The following is a 19200-nucleotide window of genomic DNA, read 5'->3' on the forward strand; positions in this document are numbered from 1 at the left end:
CTCACTGTAGGTGTCCCTGCTCATTGCAGAGAGACTGGACCAGATTACCCTACTCGATCTCTTCCAACTCAAACAGTTCCATGATTGTATGATTCTATTACTTCTATACCTTATCTGTTGGAGGACTAAAAGAATTCAAAAGTCGCATACAAGACAATCTCCTTAAGATTTTAATCATGTTTCTGTATTTTCTATCCCTCTGAAATTTTCCATCTGTCAGTAAACAGATTTGTCATTAGCTCAATAAATAATATGTTCTGAATGCTATCAGTTCATAAATTTCAATTTTTCTATAGTTCTGTAAGAGTAAACCCCATACTCCCAAAGGGCATGATTTGTTTGAAGAAATTACTTTCTGCTATTTTTATCACAAATAAATTCTACCATCAATGTCAATATTGTTATTAATGATATTATAAATATCATTAAGAAGAAAAGCTGTAGAACTACAGCTGATTATTTATAATGAAACCATATTGCCATTCAATAATCATTCTGTTCTGAAGGAAATAACACATCCATCAGAAATTCAAAAATCCAAACACAATCTTTTTTCATAGCATGATTAAGATATCAGTTTCATCAAAAAGTGTCTAATGATAAATATCGAATGTCTAAGCAGCAGCCTGGGGACATTAATTTGTGTTTAAAAAATTTGCTGAGAATAATAAGGAAAATACTTACAGAATTGTGAAGTTCATCTCCATGTCCCAAGATGAGGGAAATTCCCAAGCCATTCTGGACACCTTCTTATCTAAACTTCTGCTCAATCTGTATATGAAGACCTCCACAGATGGCAATGCAGCTACACCTGTCTCCTGTGTCAGTTGGCATCTCACGACATTTTTTCATGCATGCAAATAAATGTTCAAACCTGAGAAAAGAAAGTTATATTGGGTATTGGGTTGACTGTTGATTACATAAAACTGTGAAGTGAGTTAATAATTCGTGGTGAAATAACTGAGAAAGATGAACAGTCTTGCTTTGACTTCTCTGAATGAATTTTGTGTTTGCTACATCACTCTATAGAATTCCAGCACCTCATTCTTTATCCTACCACAAATCTTCTTGAGTCTACTACATCTTACACTAGGATTTTTAGATCTGGTTACAGAAGTTGTTTCAGGAAATATTCTCAAATTTGTTCAATTATTCTGAATTTTCTTAAAGTTAGATATTTTATTAGCAATTAGGGCACACCTGACCCAATATATAAAGCACAGGGGAATCTCCAGCCACTTAAAACAAATTTAGAGCCATTGTCTTGAACTTAAAAATATATTTTGCTCCAAGCTTCAGTTATCTATTTTTAAATGGACTGAAGAGTTGCCCAAACTAACAAGATGATGGAGAGATAATAAGGACACATCAACTCAGATCAATTCAACTGCTTTTTGTGGTTGCATTTCTCCTGCAGTTAGCTTAATTTAGAGCCTTTCTTGTTGCCTATTAGTTGTGTTTTTATATTTCTCTTCACTTTATTTCTCCTGATGATAGCTGGTTATGCATAGGCAGAAAGGTCAAACTATAAGTACACTTGCTTTCCAGTCATTACTGCTTTCTAATTCCACATATATCCTAGCTTCACTTGATGCTAAGTGGCTTGTTCTGTTAAGTCCTACAAGGTGCTACAAAGATAAGTTCTAGATAAGTTTCCAGTTCTGGGCAGTGACAGTAAAAGTCTTACACAAAGTCTTTGAAGCTGGAAGACTTTTCCAGAATAGTTCTGTTGGCTTTCTGCCTGTCATGATAGAGGTAATTAAGAGCATTACTAAGTAATATAATATATAACTTGTTTTGAAAGCCTCAGCTAAATCTTTATGACCTTACTTGCTTTCAGCAAAAGTAATTACTAATGAGAATGCACTAATCAGTAAATCAGTGTATAGAAGTGATGACGGAAGACAATAAAAGTAGATGCTGTTTGTTTATTTACTGTTTTAATCACATAAATCTTGCATGATGACTTAGAGACCTTTGTAAAGACAGTTACTAGACTAAAAAAAAAAAAGATATGCATAAAAACATCTTCCTAAATCTAGGGATTAATTGGAAATACCATACAAGAACAGTTAAAAAAAAAAAAACAAAAAAAACACGTAGATGAAATAGAGTGTAAGTAGGGAAAGGAAAAGTCAGTTTGACGTACACAAGTCCATGTTACCAGATAGGATGCATCCAAGGGAGGTGAAAGATGTGTCATTGTGGGTCATCCTGCAACAGCTTTTAAACTCCATATCAATCAGGGGAGGTTTCTGAGGGCTGCAGAAAAGCCAAATGCCATACTTACTTCAGAGCAAGAAGGGGGGATCCAGGAGACTACAAAATGATCAGTCTCATCTCAGTCCCTAAGAAGGTGACGGAACAAATCCAGGACAGACAGACAAGGAAAAACATTCACTGGAAAAGTGGTACATCGAACTGCAAGCAATCCAGAATTACTTCCTAATGCAGCTGACAGAGAGCCCAACTAGAGCCCAACTCACTAGTGCAGAAGGACTTACTGGAGAGGTCAAGACTGGAAGCTGCAGTGATCATGTTCTCAATTTTGAGGGGTACAGGGCAGGTAAAAAATGTCAAGACAACAAACATCAGAAAAGCAGATTTTTGGAAGTCAGTCAGGGGAAGAGGATCAGGAAGAAAAAAAACATATGCAGTGGAGGCAGGGATACACAGCCTAGGAAGATGATATGGACTGGGAGTGAAGGGAGGGGAACAGGAATGCCAAAATACAGCAGTAGATGAACTAGCAAGAGAAATAAAAAATAACAAGGCTTTCTTCAAGTACATAGGATAAAAAGAAACTAGCACTTACCCTGGTGAGTAAAACAGGAGACCTGGCTGCAATCAAGGTAGTGAAGGCTGAGGAACTCAATGAGTTTTAGCTCAGTTTTCATTGGCAACAGCTCCAACTACTGGACAGAATCCAAAGGCAGAGACTGGGAAAATGAAGTACCACCCAATGTAGGAGATCAGCTGTGAGACCATCTATGGAACTTGTAGTCCATGGGAACTGATGAGATGCCTCCAAAAGTCCAGAGAGAAATAGCAGCTAAAGATGATAAGTATCTATCGTATCTTGAAAGTCATGGTGGGTCAGTGAAGTTCTCTATGATTGGAAGAGGAGAAAAAAAAAATAAATTCTTATTTCTTATTTTTAAAGAGAAAGAAGAAGACCCACTATAAGGGATTGTAATCAGTCTTGTCCCTGTACCCCCAAAAGACCATGGACGAGATCCTCCTGGGAACTGTGCTAAGGCACTTGAAAAACAAAGAGGTAACTGGTGACACCTGGCATGGTTTCACTGAGGACAAATTGTCAGGTGGTCCTTTACAATGACATTACAACATAAGGGGATAAGGAAAGAGCAACTGATGCCATCTATTTGGAAATGTATAAAGCATTTGATATTAAGGCTCCAGGAGAAAAAGAGAATCTACCTCATGTGGAAGAAGGGACAGGCAACTCAGAGAGAGTACAAAGAAGTTGTTAGGGCACGCAGGGAGAAAATTAGAAAGGCAAAAGCCCAGCTTGAATTCAACTTGGCCAGTGGGGCAAAAGGGAACAAGAAACTCTTTTACAAATATATTAACAGTAAGAGGAGGACCAAGGAGAATCTCCATTCCTTACTGGATGCGGCTGTGAACGTGACCACTGAGGATAATTAAAAGGCAGAAGTTCTCAATGCCTTTTTTACATCTGTCTTTAAATGTCAGACTAATATACTCTATTGTCTGAACTGGAAGTCTCGGATGGGGAACAGAATAAACCCCCCATAAGTCAGGAGAAAACAGTCAGAGACGTACTATTCCACCTGGACTGACACAAGTCAGTCAAGATCCATCTGAGAGTGCTGAGGGAGCAGGTGAAGTGATAGCCAAGCAACTTTCCATCATCTATCAGTATTCCCAGTCAACTGGAGAGCAGTTCAGAAGAGCTCAGAAGACTGGAGACTTGCCAGTGTGACTCCCATCTACAGGAAGGATCACAAGGAGGATTTGGAGAACTACAGATCTGACAGCCTGACCTAAGTGCTAGGGAAGGTTACGGAGCAGATTGTCTAGAGTGAGATCACACAGCATGTGCAGGACAACCAGGGAATCAGACCTAGCCAGCATGGCTTTGTGAAGGGCAGGTCCTGCTTGATTAATGTGATCTCCTTCTATGATATAGTGACTTGCATGGTGGATGAGGGAAAGGCTATTGATGTGGTCTACCTTGACCTTCAACAAAGACTTCTACACTGTTTCCAACGTATTCTCCTGGAGAAAGTGGCAGCCCATGGCTTGGACAGGTACACACTCTGCTGGGTAAAGAACTGGATGGAGGTCAGGGCCCAGAGAATGGTGGTGAATGGAATTAAATCCAGCTGGCAACCAGTCACGAGTGGTGTCCCCCAGGAGTTGGTATTGGGGCCTGTCCTGTTCAGTATCTTTATTGATGACCTGGATGAGAGCATTGATTGCACCCTCAGTAAATTTGCAGATGACACCAAGTTGGCAGCAAGTTTCAATCTGCCTGGGGGTAGCAAGGCCCTACAGAGGAATCTAGACAGGCTGGATGGGCTGAAGCCAATGGGATGAGGTTCAACACGACCAAGTGCCAGGCCCTGCACTTTGGCCAAAACAACCCCAGGCCATGTTACAGGCTTGGGGCAGAGTGGCTGGAAGACTGTAGAGGAAATGGTCCTGGAGGTACCGATTGATGCTCAGCTGAACATGAGCCAGCAGTGTGCCCAGGTGGCCAAGAAGGCCAATGGCATCCTAGCTTGTGTAAGAAATAGTGTTGCTTGCAGGAGCAGGGGAGTAATTGTGCCTCTGTACTCAGTTCTAGTGAGGCCACACCTCCAGTACTGTGTTCGATTTTGAGCCTTTCACTGCAAAAAGACACTGAGGCCCAGGAGTGTGTCCAGAGAAGGGCAACGAAGTTGGTGAGGAGTCTGGAGCACAAGTCTTATGAGAAGCAGCTAAGAGAGCTGGGATTGCTCAATCTGGAGAAGAAGAGGCTCAGGGGAGACCTTATTGCACTCTACAACTATCTGAAGGGAGGTTGTGGTACGTAGGGGTCGTCCTCTTCTCTCACATAACTAGCGATAGGGCAAGAGGGAATGGCCTCAAGTTGTGCCAGGAGAGATTCAGGCTGAACATTAGGAAATACTACTTTTCCAAAAGAGTAGTCAGGCTCTGGAATGGGCTGCCCAGGGAGGTGGTGGAGTCACCAACCCTGGAGGTGTTCAAGGAACGTTTGGATTTTGTGTTGAGAGACATGGTTTAGAGAGAACTATTGGTGATCGGTGGGCAGTTGGACTGAATGATCTCGTAGGCCTTTTCCAACCTTGGTGATTCCATGATTCTAAAACAGAGAGACATGGATCTGATGGATGGACAGCATGGTGGCTATGAAATTATCTGGATGATCACATTAAAAAAGTTGCAGTCAAAAGGTTGATGACCAGATGGAAATCAGTGATGAGTGGTGTCCCGCAGGAGTCTGTAACTGAACCACTATTCTTCAACAGCCTTTACTTAAATTGTATTTCAATAAAGTCTTTAAGAAGTAGAGAAATAAGTAGATCTGCCATTTTATTCATTAAATACCTTACAAATACTGATTAAAAAACCCTGCCATTCAATAACTCCTTTGATGGCTGTATGAAGAAGAATAAAAAGTGGTTTTATAAAGATAAATTTGTGTGCTTTAGAAATAAATACAAAAGGACAGGAAAAGACCAAAATGCTCAAACAAAGTAAATTTTTGAAAGTAAACAAGATTCTACAACTTTGAAGACTGAATTTAAAAAAACAAAAGTATATATATACCTTATTGCTTTTGATGTTTAACTGAATCTGTAGAAGAGAGCAGCAACTACAAAATGAGCCTGTGTCGTTTTTTCCTTAGTTTTCATAGATCTTTCACAAGAACATAGTTTCGCCCTGTTAATCAGATGTAAGGTTTCCCTATAATCTTATCTGTTATAGCACACAGGAGCAGATGCATCAGAAAAATTTTAATTATCAAGGCAGTTGTATGTAAAATAAAGCATCCTTCATATTATATATGATTATTCCCTCTTGAATTAGTGATTGGCTTCATCTTTCAGTTTGGGTTGTTAATTATATTAGCTGTACTGTTAGCATTAATTAGTAAAACTAAGTATATTCTTGCAACCTAGGACACCCCTTTCTAGTGGAGATGTGTAATTTCCTGTGGCAATGAGTTCTTCAGGCTAATTGTACATTTTGTAGACAATTATAATTGTAGATCATTTTGTATTTTATTGGCTTTGACTGTTTCTCATATTTATTTCACTGGATACCCTCTTGTTCAAATATTTTAAACGGCCAGAAGAGGAGCTTTAAAATTTATTTCCACAGGCCAATGCTTATTTTCATATTATAACTTCTTTTTTGTTCTTTCATTTTACACATGACATTCACACAATATCTGCTTAATTCATTCCAGGCAACCATACATGAACTCTGTCATCCCTCTACCACTTTCTGAACCAATCATATATATTCAGCTCCAGTTCAGAAATCATACGTCCACTTCAGCATGAAATTGACATACCACGTCTTGCAATCTAATTAGAAAATTCTGCAGTGAACGGGTAAAAGTATCCCCAGCTGAAAAAATTTTTAGAAGCAACAGATAGTGTGAGTTTGCTCACATTTACAACTACAATCCAAGGAAGTTCAGAATTAAGGTATAACCAACAGATTATGTTCAAAGACAATTTCCTGATGGTAAATCCTCTATTCAAATTAACTTAATTAATATTACGTCTGTTGGGAAATCTCATACCTGTTGGAAATTTCAGATTATCACAGGAACTCTGCAGCTGTAGAAGAAATGTTCCTCTTAAACTATTTCTTTTTAAGATAAGCTTTAATATTAGGTTAAAAAAATATTTTTACTTGCTTTTCATTAAGGATTGATTTTTAATTAAAAAACACCCCAGAAAATCTCAAATTTTGTGTTTAGAAATACTGCTGCTGAATTCACTTATGGACAGAAGATCTACCTGGGCTTTCTATTTACTTGGAAAGGCCAAGGCGCAGAGAGAACGTAAGGGAAAAAACATCTGGGGCTTTCTCACTTGCCTAAAACAGCAGAAAAACAGCCTTTCCACATTCAGAATTTTAAATTAATCTCTCTCTGCTGTATATATGTGGTGGGCCAGCTGGGCATTTATGGCTTATTATCACATTTCAGCTAAGAAGGGCTAACCTTTTTTCATTAATCTGATGATGCTCATGTGTTTTTCCTGTATTAAAAAAAAAAAATAAAAATCACTGTAAAATGCATGCAAGGCAAAGAGTCTGATCTTGTCAGTAGTCAGAAGAGTCGAGCACTGAGGTTCAATTTTTAAGGTGATACATTTTTTATTGCTTGTAATAAAAGCTGGAATTACACATGCTAAGGTAATTAAATGTCTTACTTCCAGGAAAAAAATGCCTCTGTCCTACTGATGGTTCTGGATATATGATTTATTGAACAGATGTATCTATATCAGACACTGCTGAGCAGTGCTTGATGAATCTATTATGTCCCCTGAAGGGGAAATCACCACTCTTTTGGTTTGCGCTAGTCACAAGCTACATTAGCATATCAGATCAGACATAGCAGAAGGCAACTACTGCTGTGGGAATAGAAGGCCAGGATCACATCCAAACTACAAGGCTTATTAGTGGAACAAGCAAATATCAGATCAGCATCTGCAGGACCTGATGGGATTCGCTATGAGATGAGAAGTCAGCATATTCTCTGGCATAGATCAAAAAGTCATTAAAATCCAAGATGCCACTAGAAGACCAGAGCAAATCTAACAGTAGTGCCAATGATGAAGAATGAAGTTATGAGAGCAACAGACCAGGAAATTTGGCTTCTGTAGCTGTAAACAAGTTGGAATGAATCTTTCATTAGAGATAAGGTGTTATTAAAATAAATTCAAAAGAGCAAAATAATACCGTGGCAAAATCTGAACATGTGCCTGTGCCAAGAAAGGAGGAGCTATGTCTCTTTTCTTTTTCTTTTCTTCCATGGGATTAACTAGTAGATACTGACTTTGTAGAGGTCTCTGCCATTAATAATAGAGAATTGCACAAGAAAAACAATTTTCAGAGTAGAGGCAACATGATAATAGGAAAACATCAATTTTAGAGGAGTTATGTTGAATTCTTTTATAGGATAGCATAGGATAAAGTTGAATTAAAGCTGGTAAACAAGAAAGTCACAGGAGATCAGTGGAGTAAGAAACTGACATGTGGCCAAGGCTGACAGGAGCAAATCTACATGACAGTAAAAGATTTTTTATTTTTTCTTTCTTACTTCCCCTTTTCAAAGTATTAGAAAGCAAAATGGAGCCTAGGATATCAACGAATTTAGCCCTCTTTTACCAGCAAAAATTGCTCTTCTTCAGCTCTTAGGCTGTCCTGTATCACTCTGGACAGAATTACCAGGAGACCAGTGAATCATCCAATATTCATTTGTTTCCTCCATTTCTTATGACAATTATTATTAAGGAGGAGATGCTAGAGAAGAATATATGAACACAGACTTGACTGTAGGAGCATGATTTATTACATTACATGAAAACATTCCTAATAAGAATCCATACTTGAAGAAAAATTAACTGAGCTAGTGTGTGAATCAGCATCAATCTTCTCCATTCTGTAACATTAATAGAAATTAAAAAAGACTCATGCTAGAAATCACTTTCAGAGACAGAAACGGATATTGCACTGCTTAAATGGATGTCCTAGGCAAACAGGCTATTTGAATCATGGTGTAAACTGCTACTGCTTTGAAATACTCTGTATAAACCTTAAGGGCATCCCTGTCAATAGGAAATTACAAGTTCCAGTTCTTCATCACTGCCTTTTAGAAACACCCAATAAGAGATCCTTTTTGATTTTAAGCTTTCATGTTTTTTACTACTGGAAGAGAATAATGAGGCATTATTTTTCTATGGATAATTTTATCCAGCAGCTTGATCCAGCAGCCTCAATAAAACTAAATTTATATGCTCATATCAATCAATGATCATCATGTACGATTGTGCTAAGTGTCAAAGTAAGCTAAGCTCATGACAGCTATGACAGCTGCACTCAGAACTGCTACAAGGAGGTGATCCGTATGTAAAATATAAAAAAAGACCCTATAAGTCATAAATGCATCCATAAATACTAGACAGACAGAAGCAAAGGACTTGAGAGTATCTTCTGTTAGCAGCTAGCATAGATCTGGTATCATTTAAAAGAAGAAGCAAGTCAAGACAGAAGAAGGCTCCTGCCGATGAGCTTTTCCAGAATTTCAAAAATATTCCCAGTTTTCCTTATATAGTATTAGAAGTCACTAGGAGAGTGTAGCTAATTTTCTCTTACAAAAACAGGACTCTGCCTACTTCAAAGGCTTAGCTCCAAAGTGCATATTTCTACAGCAGGTTTCTGCAAGTTGACATATGCTAAATGGCGAGAAAAAAGTGAAAGCCAAATTTACAGATAATGAAAACTGGACCAGGTTCCACATCTCTGATTTTGCAGTGATTTTCAGCAATGAGACCTCCCTCAAACGAAATTATATCCTTTGAGAGGAGAAATCTGGCTGATTATTTGCCCTTCTGATACTGTAGCAGGCAAAGGGTCTTTCTATTCTTCCTTCTGATCTGAACTGCTGGAACTTGGAACCACATAAATTCTGCATTTGCTGTTGCCTAAAGAAAGACATCAATCATGGGTCCTTAGGTCTCAGTCAAATTTCATCAGTTATTCTTTTCTCCCCTAGACAATCTGGAATAATCCTTTGTCATCTTGCTGAACTATTCCTCTTCTAGAACTGAGGAAATTAAGTGGCATAAAAATAAAAATGTAATAAAATTATAATTTTAGGTAGCATTTGGATTGTGTCAGTGTGAAGATTCATAGAAATTCACTTCTGAAGTACAGATGTCTTTTTCCTATTTCATGTTTGCCTTTTATTTTTGGAAATTCCTATTTTAAACAGTACTGAGAACAGTTAGTTCTGTAAAAGAAACTCTTTTAATAACCTTTACATTAATCTAATTTTAGGGCATGAAGTATTTCTAGGACACACTGAAGTTGAAATTTTTTAGAAAAGAGAGAAGAAATGGAGTATTTCTAGTTGCTCAAACTCAGTTTCTCATTGGGACAAAATAACATTTAATGACCACACTGCTGGATTGTCACAAGTACTCATCTGAACCTTATATAAAGGGAGTATCTTCTCTGTGAGAGGAAAACAGGTTGAAGTTAATGACTGGTTATGCTAATGTGTTACCTTTTTGTGATCACTGCACATTGCTGGATAGCTGAGTTCATGCATTACCTTCAAATTAATGCTTTTTGCTATGGGATTGTCTTTATCATCTTATTGTAAAGTGAATTGAATCTTCGAACTTCTTACAGGGTTGCTTTTGTTGTTTAAATCTAAAGATTTATTTTTAGATGACACCAGGGAAGATAGAAAGATTGTCCACTACACCAGCTAGTAAGCAGGTAGAAGCCTGCAGCAACCATGAGAGAAGAATCTTCATTTAGAAAACAAATACTCTCAAAATATAAAGATTAAATGTGGAGTTGGAGCTTGATGATCCTTGAGGTACCTTCCAGCCCAAGCCATTCTATGATTCAATAATTAAGATCAGTATACTTAGAAAGGCAATTAAAATACACAGCAGAACACCTTTTTAAACTCTTGCTAGTTCTAAGTACAACTTATCAGAATGCTGGCTTGGCTGGATAAGAAGAAAGTATTAACAAAACCTATGTTGTGGGATTTTAAACAGCATGCTTCTTCTTTCACATCATCCTGCTATTAAGAATGCCTGTGCTGATTTGGATAGCCTGCTATATCTCTGGCCCTCATCCAGTTCATTTTGTGTGTTGTGGCAAGGGAACGGGGAGAATATTTTCAGTTCAATTTCATTAAGAAAAGAAGCTCATGTGACCATGTTGTTACTTTCTTCCTTTGTCCTTTTCTAGTCACATTTCAGTGTAATAGCCAAATGTGGCAAAGGATTAGGACTATCCAAGTAACTAGATTCCTTCATGCTTGTGTCCTCTAAGTGCTCAGGTGAAGGGAAAGGCTGAAACATTAGTTTCATGTCTTAGAAAGAAAACATCTCCCCAAGAAGATGCACACAGAGCAAAGCATTGCCAAATACTCCAGCCATTGGTTGCTTCAGACAAAACTCACAAAGAGGAAATTCAAGGGAAATTAAGCCTCTAATTGTCCCAGAACTCCTTCCTTTTTCCCTCTCTTTTTGATAGCTGTTTATTTGTACAGATATTATTGGATGACTGAAGGCTGTTGAAGACAGTGGGAGTGTGTCCATTGGCTCCTACAGGGTTCACCCTAACACAGTAAGGAATGAGTAATTTCAGGAACCAGAGATGTGTCTCTGTCAATTTACAATTTGTTTCTGCTACATCTCAGTTATTGTTAACATCATAAAACATTTATATATCAAAATGCCAGTTGGTAGAAACAGCAATCAAAAGGTATATCCAAAAGCAATGTCTAACTTTAAGGCTCTTAACTTAACAACTAGTCTTGCTGAGTTTTATATCCCCTTGTATTTAAAGACTGCTCTTTCCCTTTCCAGAGAGTACAAATACAATTCTCTCTGGCAACTAAACCTTCCAATGGATTTCTTTCTCTTCACAGACCCCATGAAAGTTATATGATGATTCAAGATAAATAGTGTGAACTTTGCCTTGGAGAAGCTGGCATAGCTCCTGCAACTATGGGAAACAACTGCCTCTGTAACTCATCCTGCTGTGAGCTCCCTTTGTAAATTTTTTAGACTCAAGCGAGTTGGTTTTTGATACTCCACCTTTTTATGTGTCTGCCCCTAGGTACTTAGCATGAACACAAATATTAAAACCAATCATAAATTCACCTGTCTCCTCCCGAAAACCAGCTCTAGATTCCAGCTCACTGATCTGGCAATAGCATATTCCACAGGCAGGCTATGTGCTTTTACTGCTTTCCTTCCAGCAGTCGACAATCCATACGCTTATTGAAGACCAAAGAGCTGTCCAGCATCTTGGGAGGACACATAGAAGCATGTGTCCTCCTACTGATCTGCAAACAGACATGGTCATTGTTGATAAGAAATGAAGCTGCAGGCTACACCCAGTTTCCTGGTTCCCAATATTCCACAGTGTTTACCTTATCAGTATTGTCACTATGATTCCTTGTGTTTTTTAAACAAAGTAAATGAGAAATGAAGGATTGCTAAGCTTTGATGCCACACTGAAAATCCAGTGCTCATGAATAGAAGTTCACCATTACTTTTCATGCTGGTATCTATTTCTGGCAGTTTAGTTTGGAAGAGATCATCGAGGCTTCCCAATACAGACTGCGTGACATTGACACTACACAGTCTCTTTGAGACCACATCACTGTTCCACTGCTGACAACGTATTTCAGACTTCCCAAGATTTCTTCTTGTCAGTAGGTGGGAAGAAGCTCTGCCATAAAAAAAAAAAAAACCTAGTGGTCAATCCATTCTGAAGTTACTGATAGTTGCACAAGAGCAGAACTGGCCAATGGTGATTTTTAGTGTTGTCCTACATAATAGAAGGCACATAAAATATTAAACTGTTTGTGCACTGAATTTGCTACAAAATTATATCATTTTCAGTTAGGCTACAACTGGGAATCTAATCACTTATTACCTAACCAAGCAGAAGTAATCAAGAGCTATTATTTATACAGTGATTCTATCTGAGGCTAGTCCTAGAGGAAAATAAAACCCCATCTGAATAGGAGCGACACATTCTGCCCCAAATGCTGTACTTCAGCTTCCATGTGTGAACAAATCATAGAAAATAAGACAGAAAAAAATCTGAAGAGGCTACTTCGCTTAGGCCCGTGTCCCAGCACAACCATTCACATCCATCTATCCTGTTACTAACTACCTCTGTTGATAAAAACTCCAAGTTCCCCAAATAATATTTTCCGTGTGTCACTATTGCAAACTCTTACCTGCAAGATTCATGCCACTGAACTTAACAGATCTACATAAAGGAAAAAATACTTCTTAAATTACTGTAAAGTATTCATCTGATAGTTAATTTGCTCCTGTAGGGTGTCATCAAATTGCTGAGGTTGCTCAGAGCCATGTCGAGTTGTGTTTTGAGGATCTTCAGGGCTGGAGATGCTACTACATCTCCAGGTCACCTGTTCTGGTCTTCAATCATGCTCACAGTAAAAATGTTTTTTCTTACGTTTGCAACATCCTAGAAAGAGAATAAGCAATTGACCTGAATTATTAAAGGGATTGGTACTAAAAAAGTCTATAAAAATAAGCAAAAATAAAGAAATATTCCTGGCAGTATATTAGTAGGATAAATCACAGCTAAAAACCAAGTCAGAGCTGCAGGGTGTCAGTAAACTGGAATTTATTTACTATCAGAAGCAAACAGCCTGGAAATCTATGGCACAAAGAGTAATCTAATACACATGCTTACCCTAGAGATGCTTCCCTTTGTTATGCTCAAAATATTGTTTATGGGCAAAGGAAAAACATTTTATTTATAAAAGCTAAGATTTATTAAATTTTAACAGTCTAATTCAAGAATCATTATTAGTCCAGGCATAATTAACATAAAAAAGAAAGATAATATAACCAAAACAGCGAGGCACACCAAGTAATATTAAGATTAAGATTTAAATTGTGACAAGCACAATTAGTTGTTTTTTTTTTCCTTTTTTTCCTGATGCTATGTTCACCCTTTCAACGATTCTCTGGTCTTAGAATCAGTTTCTAGAGACTGCCAGAGAGTGTAAGACATTGAGCCATTAGCCTCTGGAGTACTCCACCAGAGCAAATACAATGGTCAAATACAATAACAGTCTGTTTTTCCTCATTTTTATCTCTTTACCAACATGCATCTAAACCCTGCTTTTTCTTCATTGTTTTCCAGCTCTAAGTTACATCTGAATTTTCTGTATTTGGTGTCACATATGTAAGTTAGCTATTATTCTTTTGTAAGTTTTCAAGCAAGTTTTCAGCTAGGGAGATTTTAGTCTATCTATCATTGGAGGTTTTATGAGCAGCTCGGAGAATTGTGTCAGGAAAGGCATAGATATGGCTGGTCCCTCATTTGGAATGTTTGTGCCAGCCTTCTTGAATTCTCTTCCTATGATTTCTTTGATTTTTATGATCTGTGTTAATAAGCTTTCCCAAATCCTTCTTTGTCCTTTCTTGTTTTGTATTCCTTGGGGAACACATCACATGAAATAAAAAAGCATTCCTTCACTAGAGTCTCTTTTGTTCTAAATTCAGCAGTTACGAAATCAATACCCGTTAGACAGCAATAAAACCTTTCTGTCTTCCCTTCCTCAAATCAACCCCATTTGAAGAAAAAGAAGAGCTGTTAGACCATATATAAGATATTGATCTGAAACATACTAAACCCAAATAGTGGGTGAGAATAGCTGATATTTCTGATTTTAATAGCTGTAGGAAAATTTATTTTTATTTTGCTAAGTAACATTCTTTTTATTGTCATTTTATTTTTCTCCTGGAACATGAATGAGCAACTCTCAACTGATTTCCCATAAAATGGAGAGGTCCATGTTTGCCCATATTGAATGCTCACTCTTGGTATTAAAAAGAAGTATTTAAAATGCATGGTGTGCTGCCAGGTGATGTCTCTTTGTAAACACCTAGTTCCAAGTCCTAAATCTTTTTTTTTTCTTTTTTTTTGAGTTTCTACAGCTCTCGCTAGAATTGGAATTTAGATCATCAACATCGTACTAGTCAGAGGTTGATTTTCTTTGATCATGAGGAAAAGCTGATAAGGATGACTGTCAAATGCATCCTGGAAATCCTTGCAGAATTTGTAGCAGGCATTCTTGCCTAGCATAAACCAAAGCATAAACCAGCACAGCAATTCCTTCCTACAAAATTGGGTTTTCAAATGTATTATTACACATAAAATTCTCCATCTAGACATAGCAAGGTTGCAAACACATTATGTTTTCCACGAGCTTCAAAAATAAAGTCACCCAATGCCTGCTCTGAGATCTAAATTTTATGTGCTTGGCTCTGAAGTGGTATTTAATATTAAACAAAGCATTAGAATTTCTGTGGGAGAGATCTCTCCTACTCTGATAAACCCGTCTGCTCAATGAACTACACTGCCACATTCATGCTCTGTCGTTTCACCAGTGCAATGATTCTTGAATTGTTCTCCGAAAATTACTGAAAAGGGTTGAATTACTCCTCCCACTTCCCTCCCTCTTTCCCCCCAGCTGATATATGCACTTAGGTAAGTAAAGAATTGTCCTGAACGTCAGCAAATGGGGAGCTGACATCTGCCAAATGGGGAAGAGTCCTTTGCTTCCAAATGCTACTGGTCAAGAGGAAGGGAAACTCCTTCAACAGAGTCTTAGAGGGCAGCAATGTCTTGGAGACTCACCTTACATGTGCTTGACATTCTGAGGAAATCCCTCAAGGGAGATAGACACAGGAGTGTAGGATCTCCTGATCAGTCTGACTTGGACGTGACTCCATCTGGATGCTTCCCTGTGCAGCTTGCTGTAGAGAACCTGCTTTAGCAGAGGCTTTGGCTTGATGATCTTCAGAGGTCCCATCCAAGCCTTACAATTCTGTGATTCTGTGGTTCTGGGATGACAGAGTGACCAAAAGAGTTGGTAACTGTCTGAAGAACACCAAAGTTAAACAAATTGTGACAGTTGCTGTAATTTCCGTCACAATGGGGAGGGAACCTAGCAGGAGTACTTGGGATTGAATTCCATCTCAACCACTCTTCAGGACTGAAGCTGCAACCAAGACAAGACAGAAAATATCAGACATGTTCATCCTTTCTGGCTTCCAATTGATTGAAAGTTATTGACTTTATGCTTTTGATTTCTGAAATAATTGTCACAGATGTTATAAGGTGGGAAAAAGGCAACAGTTCTGGCCCATGGCATTGGTGAGTCAATTCACAGCCTTATATACTCAAAGAATTGCAATTGATTTTAAAGTACATGGTCAGATTTTTAGAGATTGTTGGCATTTTCTCTGGAAACTTGAAGTCACCAAATACTTTTGTTCTTGGAAAAAAACATGAAAAATGTTGATATTTTGTTATCCTTTGGTATGTGGATACGCATTTCTATACATGCACTATACATTTCTATACATGTCTGTAATGCTTACGCAGTCTTCTAATCTCACAGATTTTTTTAGACATATGGAGATGTGTGTCTGAACACTGGTAAGAAGCACTGAGTCTTGGTAGGGTAGATAATCAGCTTAATTTTCTTCTTCATCTGTTTTCATTTTCACATTTTCCCGTGGGGGATTCATCCCTCATCTTATTATAACTTAGTAGCCAGTTAGAACATAGTTTTGGTACATTAGCTTAGTGGAATTCGGTTGTTTCAAGTCAAAAAGTTATATTTTTACATCCACTTTGTGGCACTGACATTTACAAAATCATCTAAGTGACCATTGCTTCTAAATGAACCTAGGAAAAATATACAACAATACCAGACGTTAGTTCTGGTTGAGGAGATTCTTTGACAGAGATGGAATGATTCCATTGTCTAGGGACTGAATCCTCACCTGAGAGGAAAATCACCTCCTTGTTGTAAATGATAATTTAATAGAAATGACTGGCAGACAGCCCTTTCCCTCTTCCACTCTCAGCAGGGTACTCAGCCACTCAGCTGAGAACTTGTGGAGCAGGTCTTGCTCTTCTGAGATTAACACATCTTTAAATACTTCACATATAATGGTATAATGGTACAGTTTCCATGGGAATCACTGAGAGCTATTCAACCAAATTGTTGGTAAACCAGAGCGTCATAGCAGATTTCTAGGAAGTAGAAGTTTGGGCATCTTAGCCAAATTCAGAAATCAATCTAGATCTGGCACATCCTGGAGAAAAACTCCAAGCTGGCGAGTATTAGAGGGAAAAAAAAAAGTTTACAGCAGCTGCTACTGCTTTTATTTAGGACCAAACTCAGCTACATGACCTATAAATTCCTCACTGTTACCTGCTGCAACCATCCTGGTGAAACAGTGAGAAATTATGTACTTCTGAGATGAATGGGGCAATTGAGCAGAATCATGGGCAACTGATTAAGATACCTAATTTTATATATACATCCACATATACATGTATATACATACAATATATATTTTTAAGCTCAAAGAGGGTAGATTTAGGTTAGATGTAAGGAAAAAATCTTTTACAGTGTGGGTGGAGACCGAGGAACAGGTTGCCCAGTGATATGTTTAATGCCCTGTCCCTGGAGGCATTCAATGCAAGACTAAACCAGGCCATTGGCAACCTGATCTACCTGTGGTGTCCTTGTTCACTGCATAGGAGTTGGACTAGATGGCCTTCAGAGGTCACTTCCAACTCTATGGATTCTATGATTCTGTGATATATATACATGAACACATAGAGAGATACATTTATTTCCACAGAAATGACAACAAAGAGCAAAATAACACTATTTTTTAGGGAAAATTCTGAGCTACAAAATATTTTTTTTTCAACATATTCAGTGTTGAGAATCAGACAATTCATATGGATGAGCTGATTGAAAGGCTCTTCATTTCAAAGCTTAACAGCTGTGCATGGCCATTCAGAACTTGGCTTGTTTTCCACATGACTGTCATCACAGCTGAAACTCACCACCCACTACCTCGCTCTTTGATCTCCATAAACATCCAGCAAGCATTGATGAATGTCACTGGGTACCATTTTTTCAACAGAGGGATTTGGTTCCACATCTATGCTTAACACATTTCCATGTCAGACACCATTCTGCCAACTGCCCCTCTGCTGTCATCAACAACAAAATGCAAAGAAATATTGATGAGAAGGGTCAACCTCTACTGCCATACCATCTGCCTCTGATGTCATAGGCCAATATAATAAAATAGAGGCATTACTTTTGGAGCATTCCTAGTATATGTATATTTAGGCACTTAGAGGTGAAGATGGGATTTTCACATGTTCTTAAATTTCTAAACGCAGTTTGGAGATTGCATAATTGGCAGTTTGAGACACTGCATTAAAAAATCTCACCAAGCTTTGCACCTTTTACCCTGGAATTTTCACTTTGAATTGACCTTTCAGCACACAGGATCATTTCTTCCCCTCTTCACCTCTGTTTCATAGTGCCTTGGCTTCAGCAGTGTTGTATGCTTCACTGATGTTGATGCACAGAAGAGTCATGTCTGAAGAATGTCCCTTTGGATAAATAGCTAGACTCTGCTTCCAGTTAGAGATGAGTTCCAATAGCATTGGTGCTTATGAGATTAGATTTCACTGTGTGAGCTGTTGCTGCTTGATACTTACGATGAAGTCTTAATACACCGGGTGGTAAGTAGGCAAAATATATGTTCACCTCTACTGAAGTAGAGCAACCCAGGAGGCTCAGCATCTCTGCAGTCCCTTTAATACTGAAAACACCAAAGGTATGCAGTTATGTGGTGATCCATTTGGGAGCTTACATGTGCTAAGATATATAGATCTAATATTTCACTTTGCAGAAATGGTTTATTTCCAGCAGTAAATATGATGTTTGTGAAATTAGAATAGGCTATTTCAAACTGTTATAAGCCCACTGAATAATTGAATTATTACTCATCAGGGGGCACTGTAATTTGTTACCTGTGTGATTCCAACACTCTGAATCAAAGTAATTACATCCACAGTGTCATTTAGTGAAATAATGCCAAGAAGGTCTCTATGAAGAGAGGCAATTGCTGAAAGGATTTTGTTGAAATAATAGCATCAATTCAATTGGTCCTCTTGCTTCATTCACTTTTACTTTATTATATGCCTAAACAGCTCATTCAGCTTCGCTTTGCTGGAGTGACAAATATGAGCTTTGGAAAATATCTGCATGAGGAAAAAGGCACAGCTTCTAAGAGGAAAACAACCAACAGTCATTTTTACTATCATGAATGTGCAAATGCAAAATGGTTGATTAGATTTATAAAAAATAATAGAGAGGCAAGCTAATATCCTCTGAAAATTCAGTGGCCGGCTTCCACCGGAGGTTTGTCTAGTGTAAAGAATTGGTACGAGATGTCTGGAGACTGTTTCAAACCACAGAGCAATATTTTCTATATCTCATGAGGTAAGCTTCGGAAGACCATGAAATTGGAATACATATATACATATACATATATA

General features: G+C 38.0%; 1 long non-coding RNA gene across 1 annotated transcript; it reads right to left on the bottom strand.

Annotated features, from left to right (window-relative positions):
- Positions 1-7432: 7432 nt before the first annotated feature.
- LOC109365518 lies at positions 7433-17181 on the bottom strand. The gene is made up of 4 exons (XR_004158669.1): positions 15457-17181; positions 13016-13269; positions 12197-12498; positions 7433-12109 (listed from the first exon to the last, which is right to left on the bottom strand). It is a non-coding gene; the product is annotated as an uncharacterized LOC109365518 (long non-coding RNA).
- Between the last annotated feature and the right edge of the window lie 2019 nt (positions 17182-19200).

This window comes from Meleagris gallopavo, chromosome 1, assembly GCF_000146605.3.
Source record: "Meleagris gallopavo isolate NT-WF06-2002-E0010 breed Aviagen turkey brand Nicholas breeding stock chromosome 1, Turkey_5.1, whole genome shotgun sequence".
Taxonomy (NCBI): Eukaryota; Metazoa; Chordata; class Aves; order Galliformes; family Phasianidae; genus Meleagris; species Meleagris gallopavo.